Source organism: Phocoena sinus, chromosome 12 (genome assembly GCF_008692025.1).
Source record: "Phocoena sinus isolate mPhoSin1 chromosome 12, mPhoSin1.pri, whole genome shotgun sequence".
Classification (NCBI taxonomy): Eukaryota; Metazoa; Chordata; class Mammalia; order Artiodactyla; family Phocoenidae; genus Phocoena; species Phocoena sinus.
Window position 1 is genome coordinate 56027778 of NC_045774.1, and position 12773 is coordinate 56040550.

Consider the following 12773-nt stretch of genomic DNA (forward strand, 5'->3'; position numbering starts at 1 on the left):
TTTCTTTCTCAAGATTGCTTTGGCTACTCAGGGTCTTTTGTGTTTCCATATGAACTGTAAAATTTTTGTTCTAATTCTGTGAAGAATGCCATTGGTATTTTGATAGGGGTTGCATTGAATCTGTAGATTGCTTTGAGTAGTATAGTCATTTTGACAATATTGATTCTTCCAATCCAAGAACATAGTATATTTCTCCATCTGTTTATGTCATCTTTGATTTCTTTCATCAGTGTTTTATAGTTTTATGAGTACAATTATTTCACCTCCTTACGTAGGTTTATTCCTAGGTATTTTATTCTTTTTGTTGCAATGGTAAATGGGATTGCTTCCTTCATTTCTTTTTCTGATTTTCGTTTCTGGTGTATAGGAATGCCAGAGATTTCTGCGCATTGATTTTGTATCTTGCAACCTTACCAAATTCTATGCTTAGTTCTAGTAGTTTTCTGGTGGCATCTTTAGGATTTTCCATGTATAGTATCATGTCATCAGCAAATAGTGACAGTTCTGCTTCTTCTTTTCCAATTTGTATTTCTTTAATTTCTTTTTCTTCTCTGATTACTGGGGCTAGGACTTCCAAAACTTCCAAAACTCTTATGTTGAATAAGAGTGGTGAGAGTGGAGATCCTTGACTTATTCCTGATCTTAGTGGAAATGCTTTCAGTTTTTCACCATTGAGTATGATGCTTGCTGTGGGTTTGTCATATATGCGCTTTATTATGTTGAGGTAGGTTTCTTCTATGCCCCTTTTCTGGAGAGTTTTTATCATAATTGGGTGTTAAATTTTAGCAAAAGCTTTTTCTGCATCTATTGAGATGATCGTATGGTTTTTATTCCTTAATTTGTTAATGTGGTATATCACACTGATTGATTTGCGTATATTGAAGAATCACTGCATCCTCAGGGTAAATCCCACTTGATCATGGTGTATGATCCTTTTAATGTGCTGTTGGATTCTGTTTGCTAGCATTTTGTTCAGGATTTTTGCAACTATTTTCATCAGTGATATTGGTTTATAATTTTCTTTTTTTGCAATATCTCTTTCTGGTTTTGGTATCAGTGTGATCATGGCTTTGTAGAATGAATTTGGGAATGTTTCTCCCTCTGTGATATTTTGGAAGAATTTTAGAAGGATTGGTGTTAGCTCTTCTCTAAATGTTTGATAGAATTTGCCTGTCAAGCCATCTGGTCCTGGACTTTTGTTTGTTGGAATATTTTTAATTATGGTTTCAATTTCATTACTTGTGATAGGTCTGTTTATATTTTCTAATTCTTCCTGGTTCAGTCTTGGAAAGTTGTACCTTTCCAAGAATTTGTCCACTTCTTCACGGTTGTCCATATTATTGGCATGTAGTTGTTTGTAGTAGTCTCTTATAGTCCTTTGTATTTCTGCATTGTCAGTTGTGATTTCTCCTTTTTCATTTCTAATTTTATTTATTTGCATCCTCTCCCATTTTTTCTTGATGAGTCTGGCTAGCTAAGGGTTTATCAATTTTGTTTATCTTCTCAAAGAACCAGACTTTTAGTTTTATTGAGCTTTGCTGTTGTTTTCTTTCTTTCTATTTCATTTATTTCTGCTCCGATCTTTATGATTTATTTCCTTCTACTGCCCTTGGGTTTTCTTTGTTCTTCTTTCTCTAGGTTAGATTGTTTATTTGAGATTTTTCTTGTTTCTTGAGGTGAGATTGTATTGCTATGAACTTCCCTTTTAGAACTGCTTTTCCTGTGTGCCTTAGGTTTTGGGTTGTTGTGTTTTCATTGTCATTTGTTTCAATGTATTTTTTTATTTCTTCTTTGATTCCTTCAGTGATCTCTTAGTTACTTAGTAGCTCACTGTTTAGCCTCCATATATTTTTGTTTTTTCTGGTTTTTTCGTGTAATTGATTTCCAATCTCATAGTGTTGTGGTCAGAAAAGGTGCTTGATACGATTTCAATTTTCTTAAAATTACTGAGGCTTGATTTGTGACCCAAGATGTGCTCTATCCTGGAGAATGTTCCATGTGCACTTGAGAAGAAAGTGTATTCTGCCACTTTTGGGTGGAATGTTCTATAGGTATCAATTAGATCTATCTGCTCTATTGTGTCATTTAAAGCTTGTGTTTCCTTATTTATTTTCTGTTTGGATGATCTGTTCATTGGTGTAAGTGGGGTGTTAAAGTCCCCTCCTATTTTTGTGTTACTGTCAATTTCTCCTTTCACGGTTGTTAGCATTTGCCTTATGTACTGAGGTGCTCCTATGTTGGGAGCATAAACATTTATAATTGTTATATCTTCTTCTTAGATTGATCCTTTGATCATTATGTACTGTCCCTCCTTATCTTTTGTAACAGTCTTTATTTTATAGTCTATTTTATCTGATACGAGTATTGCTACTCCAGCTTTCTTTTGATTTCCATTTGCATGGAATATCTTTTTCCATCCCTTCACTTTCAGTCTGTATGTGTCCCTAGGTCTGAAGTGGGTCTCTTGTAGACAGCATATATGTGGGTCTTGTTTTTTTTTTTTTTTTTTTTTTTTGCGGTACACGAGCCTCTCACTGTTGTGGCCTCTCCCGCTGTGGAGCACAGGCCCCGGACGCGCAGGCTCAGCGGCCATGGCTCACGGGCCCAGCCGCTCCGCGGCATGTGGGATCTTCCCGGACCGGGGCACGAACCCGTGTCCCCTGCATCGGCAGGCGGACGCTCAACCACTGCGCCACCAGGGAAGCCCGTGGGTCTTGTTTTTGTATCCATTCAGTGAGCTTGTGTCTTTTGGTTGGGGCATTTAATCCATTTACATTCAAGGTTATCGATATGTATGTTCCTACTACCATTTTATTAATTGTTTTGGGTTTGTTTTTGTGGGTCTTTTTCTCCTCTTGTGTTTCCCACTTAGAGAAGTTTCTTTAGCATTGGTTGTAAAGCTGGTTTGGTGGTGCTGAATTCTCTTAGCTTTTGCTTGTCTGAAAAGCTTTTGACTTCTCCATTGAATCTGAATGAGATCCTTGATGGACAGAGTAATCTTGGTTGTAGGTATTTCCCTTTCATCATTTTAAGTATATTCTGCCACTCCCTTCTGGCCTGCAGAGTTTCCGCAGAAAAATCAGCTGATAATCTTATGGGGATTCCTTTGTATATTATTTTTTGGTTTTCCCTTTTTGCTTTTAATATTTTTTCTTTGAACTTAATTTTTGTTAGATTGATTAGTATGTGTCTTGGTGTGTTTTTCCTAGGTTTTATCCTGTATAGGACTCTCTCTGCTTCCTGGACTTGGGTGTCTATTTCTTTTCTTATGTTAGGGAAATTTTCAATTATAATCTCTTCAAATATTTTCTCAGATCCTTTCTTTTTCTTTTCTTCTTCTGGGACCCCTATAATTCAGATGTTGGTGCGTTTAGTGTTGTCCCAGAGGAATTTTTGAAAATCAGTCCTTTAGATTACTTGCAATGACAATATAAAATAAACAGTTACAGAGGAAAGACTTCAATATTAAAGAAACAAGGTTCCTAACTCAAAACCGTATAAAAATAGAAATTTATCTCACATGTGCATGTATCTATGTATGTATGTGTGTGTGTGTATATATATATATATATGTGTGTGTGTGTGTGTGTTATTTATTTTTTTCAATCTGAAAGAAATGTGTCCAGAGCACTTGATATTATCTACTGAAAATAATATCAGAAGAAGAAATAACAATTGTTTATAAACTAAAAAAACTAGCAGTTTTACTCAGCTTTCTATCTCTTTCAAACTTATAAATCTGGGGATCTGCTGGTACAAGTGAAGAGTACAGATAAAAACAAGAATGCCCTGTGTAAGAGAGGTTAATGAGTCACATAATTTTCTAGCAGTCTTGAGTAAAGGCATAGGAGTATGGAGCCTCGTTATGAATTTCATTTATCTATCATTTCTCCCAAGCCATGACCTTCCTTGCCTTCAGGGAAATTTGGAAAATTTGGAGAATGGCCTTTTGTGGAGAGGGACACACACAGTGCCCATTTGGAATAACAGTTTTGCCTCTCTTAAAGCCATTTGGCTTGATTTGAGAGAAAAAGAATCCTTAGTAGATTTTAATGAAAGTATCAATAAAGGGCCCATCATCTTCTGATGATAAATTATCACAAATTTTCTGATGCAGAAAGGAATCTCAGCAAAGAAGAGTAGATACACTTTATGTCTATTCCACTCTGTGGAATCTCTTCTGGTGTTAATCATAGATTGAGCCAATAATAAAATGTTTAGTTACATAGTGCAGCAGGAGAAAGAATATTTCAGTCAATGTAGCAGGAAATGAAAATATCTGCAAAGTTTAGTTTAATATGATCATAAATGAGTTTTTTTATATTGCTTTATATATTGTTTCTCAATATAAAAGTGCTCCTTAACAGCAGAGGGACATCTGTGCCTGGAGTTTGTTGCCCAGCCCCCAGCCCAGCCCAGGGATAGGAAGTGTGGATGCACAGAGGTCACAGGAACCTCTTCCTGGGAAGGATGGGCCAAGACTAAGGGGGTGGGTGGGGATGGCAAAGCACCCAGGCCTTGCCCCTACCGTGATGATGCATGCAGTCACTGTCCATCACCCTGATGGTCTCCAGGAAGTCTTCCAAGTACTAGCTGTCCTCTTGAAGGATGAGGGGCCTCGGCCCCAGCAGCAGGAACTTGTGGTTGTCTGCATTGAGCTGCCGCTTGTGGATGGCAAACTCTGGACTGAGGCCCTTTGCGGTACTGGGGCCCCAGGGCGGCCAACTGCTGGGTCTTCTGGGAGGAAAGCCGGGTGTACTGTGTCAGTGCAGAGGCCGTCAGCAGCTAGGGGTCCAGCGCTCTGAGCGCTCTCGTTGGTGATCAGGGCACTTGGCGATGTCCATACGCAGGAGGCCAGGCAAGGTGCCACCTGTGCGTGCACTTACCAAGGAAGGTGCCCGCTTCAGCTTCATGGGATCCTCTAATGTTCACTTTTGTGAGAGAACCAGTCATTTTTGTGATGGAACAGAAGTGGTGGTAGGTTTTGAGACACCTTCCAATATTGCTCTGCCCTGAAAGTCCATGGTGGACTCCACATAAAGTATGTGGAAGACTTGGCAGAACAGGAACCAGGATCACCAGGCAGCTGGCCTCCACAGGCCCCACTCTGCTCTCGGACACGAAGCCTTTCCTGAGGCCTCTGGAGCTCTCCACAGACAGACTCGGGCTGAAGAAATGCCGGGGTCCTGGGCTCTTCAGTCCCACCAGGTGCAAGGCATCATACTGGAGGTTGGAGACAGAGACAGTGTCATGGATGGGACCTGAGCTGGTGTTCTCCTTGTCCCTCCGGGCCAGCTGGACATTGTAGGTGGACAGGCTGGTCACAGCATCGTGCTTGGAGAGCTGGTGGGCTCTTTGCACCGTCAGTGAAGTTCAGGATTTCCTTACTACTTGAGGCAGTCAGGTGTCCTGGTACATATTGTACGTTAACTAACCTCAGCGCTTCACTTCCTTCTCTGGGTACTGGCTCAGCAGTACGTGGGGCTTGGTGCGCTTGGCAGGGACAGCACCACTGTGTCCAGGTCTTTCTGTCACATTCAGCTAGGCTTTCTTTTCTCCACTTTTTCACCTTTTAGGAATACTCATTTAAATGGCAAAACAATTCCAGGTTTCTTGATTTTCTTGCCCCTCTTCAATGTCCCCGCAAGCAGCTGCCGGTCAAAATTGAGTAAGATTAGCATAAATTCTATTCATCAAATTAATACATTAACCATGTCTCAATTCAGTGTTTTATCCTAGTCATAGAGAGGAGGATTTGGGGCTTTATTATAAGGAGTGCAGTTTTTACAGATCTTATATACAAAAGGCAGTTGATAGCAGTTTGTATGTTTGGTAGTTTATAAAGTTAAAAACTCCACAGTTCAGGAGTTCTGTACCATTTTGTCTTTAATTTTAAGTATACAGATTTAATCTATTCATGGGCATAATAAAACTAACACACTGAGGCACACAAAAGAATTTTGGTAACAAATTTAAAAGACATTCTTAGATATCAGTATTTACTATGATAGATTTTAAATTTTTTCCAGATGTTAAGGAATAATATGTAGGAAAGTTAAAAAAAAACTGATGAATTAATATGTTGCTACTAAACCTGAACTACCAACTGTCTAAAATCCATTGACAGAAATAGTATTATGTTATACATTTTTATTTTACTTAACAGGATAATATGCATAATTTCCTCTTCCATTGAAGTCCCCCAACAATCAAGTCTAGAAAACTGAGAAAGGATGAGGCACTATTTAAATAAAATAACTCAGGTAATTCAAAATTATATCAACATATTATAGTTCCTATTTAAGTTTTTTCCAACATTAATAGAAATACTTTTATCTCATGAAAAAATTAATTATATTTCCAATTTTTTTCTCTGCTATGTAATTTAGATTCAAAATTTTAATGAAAATTATAAAACTTAAAGATTTTTCATCTTTAAATAAGACATTACCCAATATTGACAATGAGGTTTAAAATAAAATGGTAAAAATTTTAAATTAAAACTATAATAAATGATTAACAAGCAGTACATATTTAGTGTTTGAACAGTTCTAAGAGTAGTTCATTATTACACATTTGTGAGTCATTTCAAATCTTCCGGATTCCAAAACATTTTTGTGGTTTTATTGACATCATTCACCAGGAATTTATAATATAATTTACTGTTTTTGTGTATTTCTGTAGTTTTTTCATTATACTCTGATTTTATAATATCAGTGAAATTTTCCATCGTGTTATATATACCTATGTCTATGTAGTATTTTATTTAAATGAACAAAATAATTATCATTTTAATGTTGAAGAACTACTTCAATTACTTTAAGTAATTTTATAGAAATATGTAATTTCAAAACATTTTTCCAAGTCTGCATTTTTGCTTTAGTAACCTCACTATAATTTAAATAATAAATGTGTACTTTGATACTATATACATTTATGTGATAAAACTTTTCCTGACAGAAAATGTTTTTTACTCTATGAATATGTTAATAAAAAGTAAAATTATATCTGAACAGATGCTTATAAAAATAATTCTTAAGGCAGTCTATGAATAAAATATAAATTCAGAGTAGTTTCAATCATACTGTTATACTTTACTTTCAAAATTGGAATGTGGTATCTTCATTAATTTGTCTTAGTGATGTAGAGAAGAACATAAAAATACTTTTCAGAGCATGTCTACATATATCATATTGGAAATCAGGGATCATAAACAATATGGAAATTCTCATGGCATTCTGTTTTTGCATTTAAACTCACCACATGTGTTATTACCTTACAAACAGTGCTATTTCATTTAAATGTTTCACCCTATTTGTTTACTAACCATTTTAAATTGGTTATGGTTAATTATTTTAATTTTACCTACTAAAAAAGCAAATAAATACATACAAGAGTTCAAAGATAATATATGATTTTGGAAACATTTTCCAAAGAAACCTGTTCTAAGGATCAAACCACTGAATGCTCAACATTGAACATAATGCAGATGGCTAAGCATAATGCAGCTTTTCAAATTTGGAATTCTTCAGTAGTACATGTAAAAGGTGTGTGTATGAAGAAGGGACCAAAAGTAATGAAAAGGCAAAATTTGATAACTGTCCAGAGAATTCAAATTCCTGTAGTCAGTTATTATTACTTTAATTTATTCCTGATATAAGCCTTGGGCCACATCTAGGACTATCAAAATCTCACATGCATGCTTAAGATTGGTTTAAAACCAATTTGCAATCCTGCTGGCATCTGTTAAAATGTTTCTGCATAGAAGCCCTAAGGTCGGGGGAGTCATACTGGAGTATGTGTAGGATAGAGCTGATTTTCAGCTGGTCTGGGAAAATTCTATCCTTATCTCTGGGGATACTAGAGGTTGGCTTTGACCAAGGTAAGCTCTGTGGGATTTATCATGTGTAGTTTAAAGTCTAAAGATCTCCTAGACACTCCTAGGGCTTGGTTTACTGATGGTTTTTACCTGGTGTAGCCTATGAGATATGGCAATGTTTAACTACATTGCCAGACATGTGTAATCCCCCTTCCTTACTTCTGCCTTGAGTGCTCATGAGACCCAGATTCCTTGCACAGATCTTGATGCCTCAACTGATGTTGAAGCCTGGCCCATGTGCATTAAGGATTCTGGGGAGATTGTACCTGAATATATTTCAGACCTCCAAAACTTGCCTGTACTCTCTTTCTATTGCTGTGTCTTATTGATACTTTCACTTTAAATAAAGAGCATTATGTGAGTATGCTTTGGGAAGCCTCGTGAGTCCTTTGAAATATCCAAACTTGGGAAATCTGTGTAGTATTTAATTCAACTTTTCTTGCTCAGGACTAGGGTGAGGCAAGGCAAGAGCCTAGGACCCAAAATTTAAGGAGGCACTCACTTTCAAGAATCTGAGAATACCTCCTTTAATTCTGTACCTCATTTCTTATCCTCGTCCAAGACCTTCTATCTTTATAGTCTCAAGTATCTTTCCAATTAAATATTTAGGATAACTCAGATTTAGACTTCTAGCAATGTGTCTTTATTGTCTTTCCTGCCTTTGTGTTATTACCAAGGTAATCTTTATGAATTTTCAACCACTTCTTCATTTAAATCTATTGATATCATATCTATTGATCCTCTCAACACCACTGCCATTAAAACAATTTTAAACACTCTGTTGAAATAAATAATGCTAAAATTTTAGTGAGAAAAAAATTGTTTAGAACCTGCCTCAATGATTTTGTTAATTCTAGAATCCTTTATTTAATGGCTGAATCTAGGTACTATTCAGCCATTAAATAAAGGAAATCCTGCCATTTGCAACAACATAGATGAACAACATAGGGCTTGTGGTTTTTGTTTCTGATCCAGAAGTTTGATGCTAATGATGGCAATATCTTGCAAAGTCAAAGGCTTCGGAACACTTGGGCAAACTATTCAGTGTAGAATTCTACATATTAGAGAGTAGTTTAAAGCCTTGAACTACAAATAATCCTCTTCAAGGTAAGAGCATTAACATTAGGTCTATAGCACTTGTTAAAATATGCACGTAATATTTAGTTGATGATTACTGTGTATTAAAATAGAAAATATAATAAACTGTAAGAGTTTATTAAAAATGTCACATATGCAGAGTATTACAGACAATTTCAAGTTTGAAATATTCTTTGTAACCTCTGTTGATATCCTTCTTGAGTTAGTCTCTACAAGGATTTATAAACCTAAGAGATTCATTTTAATTGTGATGGCATTTTCCCACCATGAGCTAGTCCATTAAAATCACATTGAATGAGATTGCAGGTAAAGTGTTCAGCTGTTGGTTAATTCTCAAGCCAAGATAAAATCATTTAACTCCACGTGTCCTGCTATGATTTAAGGTAACTATCTCAGACACTAGTCAGTGAAATGTGAAACTGTTAAGTGCTTTCCTTGGAGGCTTGATATCTAGCATAGTAATATATTTTCAATTTAGAAGAACATTCAGAATAAAATTCTAGGAAAGTATTTCCATTTTTTATTTTTAGTAATCTATTTAATTAATTCTTAAAATAATTTAATATTACAGTTTACTTCAACCTTTTTTCCCCTAGTAAGAAAGCAAGGATTTTTAAAATTATATCTTTATTTCCTAAATACTAATTTCCTATATAGCCCATCATTTGTCAATGACAAAGAATTTCACATTGATAGAGATTCATTTAAATATATCATGCTTGATACCAATATTCATGATACATAGAATGGTATTCTGATATTGAGATTAGATTATTCTTATCCATGAAGAGTTTTATATCCCCAAAGCACTCATAACACAGATATAAAGTCTAATTGCTAATTAATTGTATATTAATTTTATAAACATGTTATATATTCAATCTTCATTTTTATTATAATATTTACAATGCACTGTTACATAAAACACAGAATAAGTATGGAACAATGACATGGGTTTTGGAAGCACTAGCTAATTTTCAAACTTCAATGTATGTTTTCTTGGTAAACTTCGTCAAAAATTTTTCCTCCTTGAGCATCAGTTTCTTCATCTAAAATGGGAATACTCCTACCATACAGGAATATTTTAAGATTAGGCTTCCTATTTTGCAAACCATAAGATATTACAGCAACATAAGTGAAACTCATGGAATAAATTACATATAAAAGTAAACAAAAGGAAAAATTATCCTAATAGACAAAATTTATTGAATCCAGTTATATGTGGCTGATGAGCTACATTAATGTTTCAATCTTGATTCATAAACTAAATAAAATGTATATATGAATTTCCATCTTCCACCATGAGTTTAGAGATCTGGAAGAAGTGTTGCTAGCACTCGTCCATAAAAAAAGAATAGAACAAAAAATTTCATCAACAGATGAATATATATATAGATCTAGATACTATACAGCCATTAAATAAAGGAACTCCTGCCATTTGCAACAACATAGATGAACCTTGAGGATATTATGCTGAATGGAATAAGTCAGAGAAAGACAAACACTGCATAATCTCACTTATATATGGAATCTGAAAAAACAAATTCATAAAAACAGAGATCAAGATGGTGGCTGCCAGAGGTATGGCTTAGGGTAGGATAATGGATGAAAGTGGTCAAAAGGTACAATGTCCAGTTATAAGATAAATAAGTTTGGGGGATGTAGTGTACAACATGATGACTGTAGGTAACAATACTGTACTGTATCTTTGAAAATTGCTAAGAGACTAGACTTTAAAAGTTCTCATCACAGGAATGAACAATTTTAAGTATGTGAAGTGATTGATGGTAACTAAACTTATTGTGGTAATCATTTCACTACATACGTATATATCAAACCATCTTGTTGTACACCTTAAACTTATACAATGTTATAAGTCGACTGTACTTCAGTAAAACAGGATAAAGAAAATTCCAAATACTGATGAAAGAAAAAAAAATTCCTAGTTAAATGGAGAAAAAAAAACCCTTATTTATGGATTTAAAGATTCAATATCACTAATATACTAGTCTTCCCCATTTGATGTATAGAGCCAATGGAATTCCAGTCAAATTCCCACTATATTTTTGGACCTTGAATAGCCTTACCAACTTTTCAAAAAGAAAAATAGGGCTTCTCTGGTGGCCCAGTGGTTACGAATCCACCTGCCAACGCTGGGGACACAGGTTTGAGCCCTGGTCCGGGAAGATCCCACATGCCACAGAGCAACTAAGCCCACGTGCCACAACTACTGAGCCTGCACTCTAAAGCCTGTGAGCCACAACTACTGAGCCTGACTGCTGCGACTACCGAAGCCCATGTGCCTAGAGCCCGTGCTCTGCAACAAGAGAAGCCACTGCAATGAGAAGCCCGCACACCGCAACAAAGAATAGGCCCTGCTCGCCACAACTAGAGAAAGCCCGTGCACACCAACAAAGACCCAATGCAGCCAAAAATGAATAAGTAAATTTATTAAAAAAAAAAAGAAAAAGGAAAGAAAAATAAATATGAAAGACTCAGAGTACCCACTTTCAAATCTTTTTATAAAGTTATGGTAATCAAGACTATACACACAGGGCTTCCCTGGTGGCTCAGTGGTTGAGAGTCCGCCTGCCGATGCAGGGGACACGGGTTCGTGCCCCGGTCCGGGAAGATCCCACGTACTGCGGAGTGGCTGGGCCCACGAGCCATGGCCCGCTGAGCCTGCGCATCCTGAACCTGTGCTCCGCAACGGGAGAGGCCACAGCAGTGAGAAGGCCCGCGTACCGCAAATAAATAAATAAATAAATTAAAAAAAAAAAAAAAAAAAAAAAAAAAGACTATACACAGGAAGAACTAAGGGATTTTTTTTCCTTTCTTTTTTTTCACAGTGAGAAACTGGTGGGATCCTGAAGGTAAAACTCATGGAATTTTGGTGGCCTGCCTAACACTGGGATCCCCAGAGGTCATAACTTTCAAGATACTCCACACTGAGCTGCCAGCAGTTCTTCAATTACAGTTTAAGTCTGCCTACTTGTACTGGTGCCAGCAGTGGCTTCTGCTCCAAGTAAGTAGTGATTTTCTGTGATTCTCCATATCTGAGTCTGTTCAGGTTTGTGGGCAGCAGCTTGCCCTTTGTTTAGCGTTTTTTATCATGAGGATGGAAGTGCTAACATCCACACTATTTACATGTCAGAGCAGAAATATAGGCATTTATTTTTTAGAAACAAAATAGTCAAAGAGACTTAAAATTTTCAAATGTTATTCTATGGAAAATATTTTTCAGTGTATCACAAAAGCTAATAATTGAATGAACGCTTCTAACTGACTTGGTGTTATATGTATTAATCACATGTATACCTAAGAAAGCTACACAATGTGGAAAGTGCTGCTTTAGTTTGTTGACTGTCTGGAAAATTGAATCTAATTTGCGGATTCATTAAAAAAATTTTTTTAATTATCTAGTCTATGCAAGTTCAAAGGGACTATTGCCATTGCACCAGATTTTTCTTATACATATATACATAATCCCAAATTTTAGAATCATCTTCAAATGCTTTACATTTTATCTCTGCCCAGACATCTTTTATTTACCCTCAAGGGATTTTATTTTAATTTTTAATGTGCAAAGATGGTGTTAAAATGAAATTCTTAGTTAGGAATGAAGTAGAATGTTCAATTCTTCATTGGTAACATATTTCCACCTACCCCAATTTAAAGAAAATCATAATCACATCAGAAGAGAAAACAGTTCTGAGATCTTCACAGATACTGAGGGGATTGGCAGTTTTCTGCTAAAGCAGGGGCACCCATACTATTCTGGATATCAGAACTATCA

The 12773-nt window shown here is 36.0% G+C and overlaps 1 pseudogene; it reads right to left on the reverse strand.

The window, feature by feature from the left end:
- Positions 1 to 4949: 4949 nt before the first annotated feature.
- Positions 4950 to 5681, reverse strand: LOC116763310 (annotated as a pseudogene).
- Positions 5682 to 12773: the final 7092 nt, after the last annotated feature.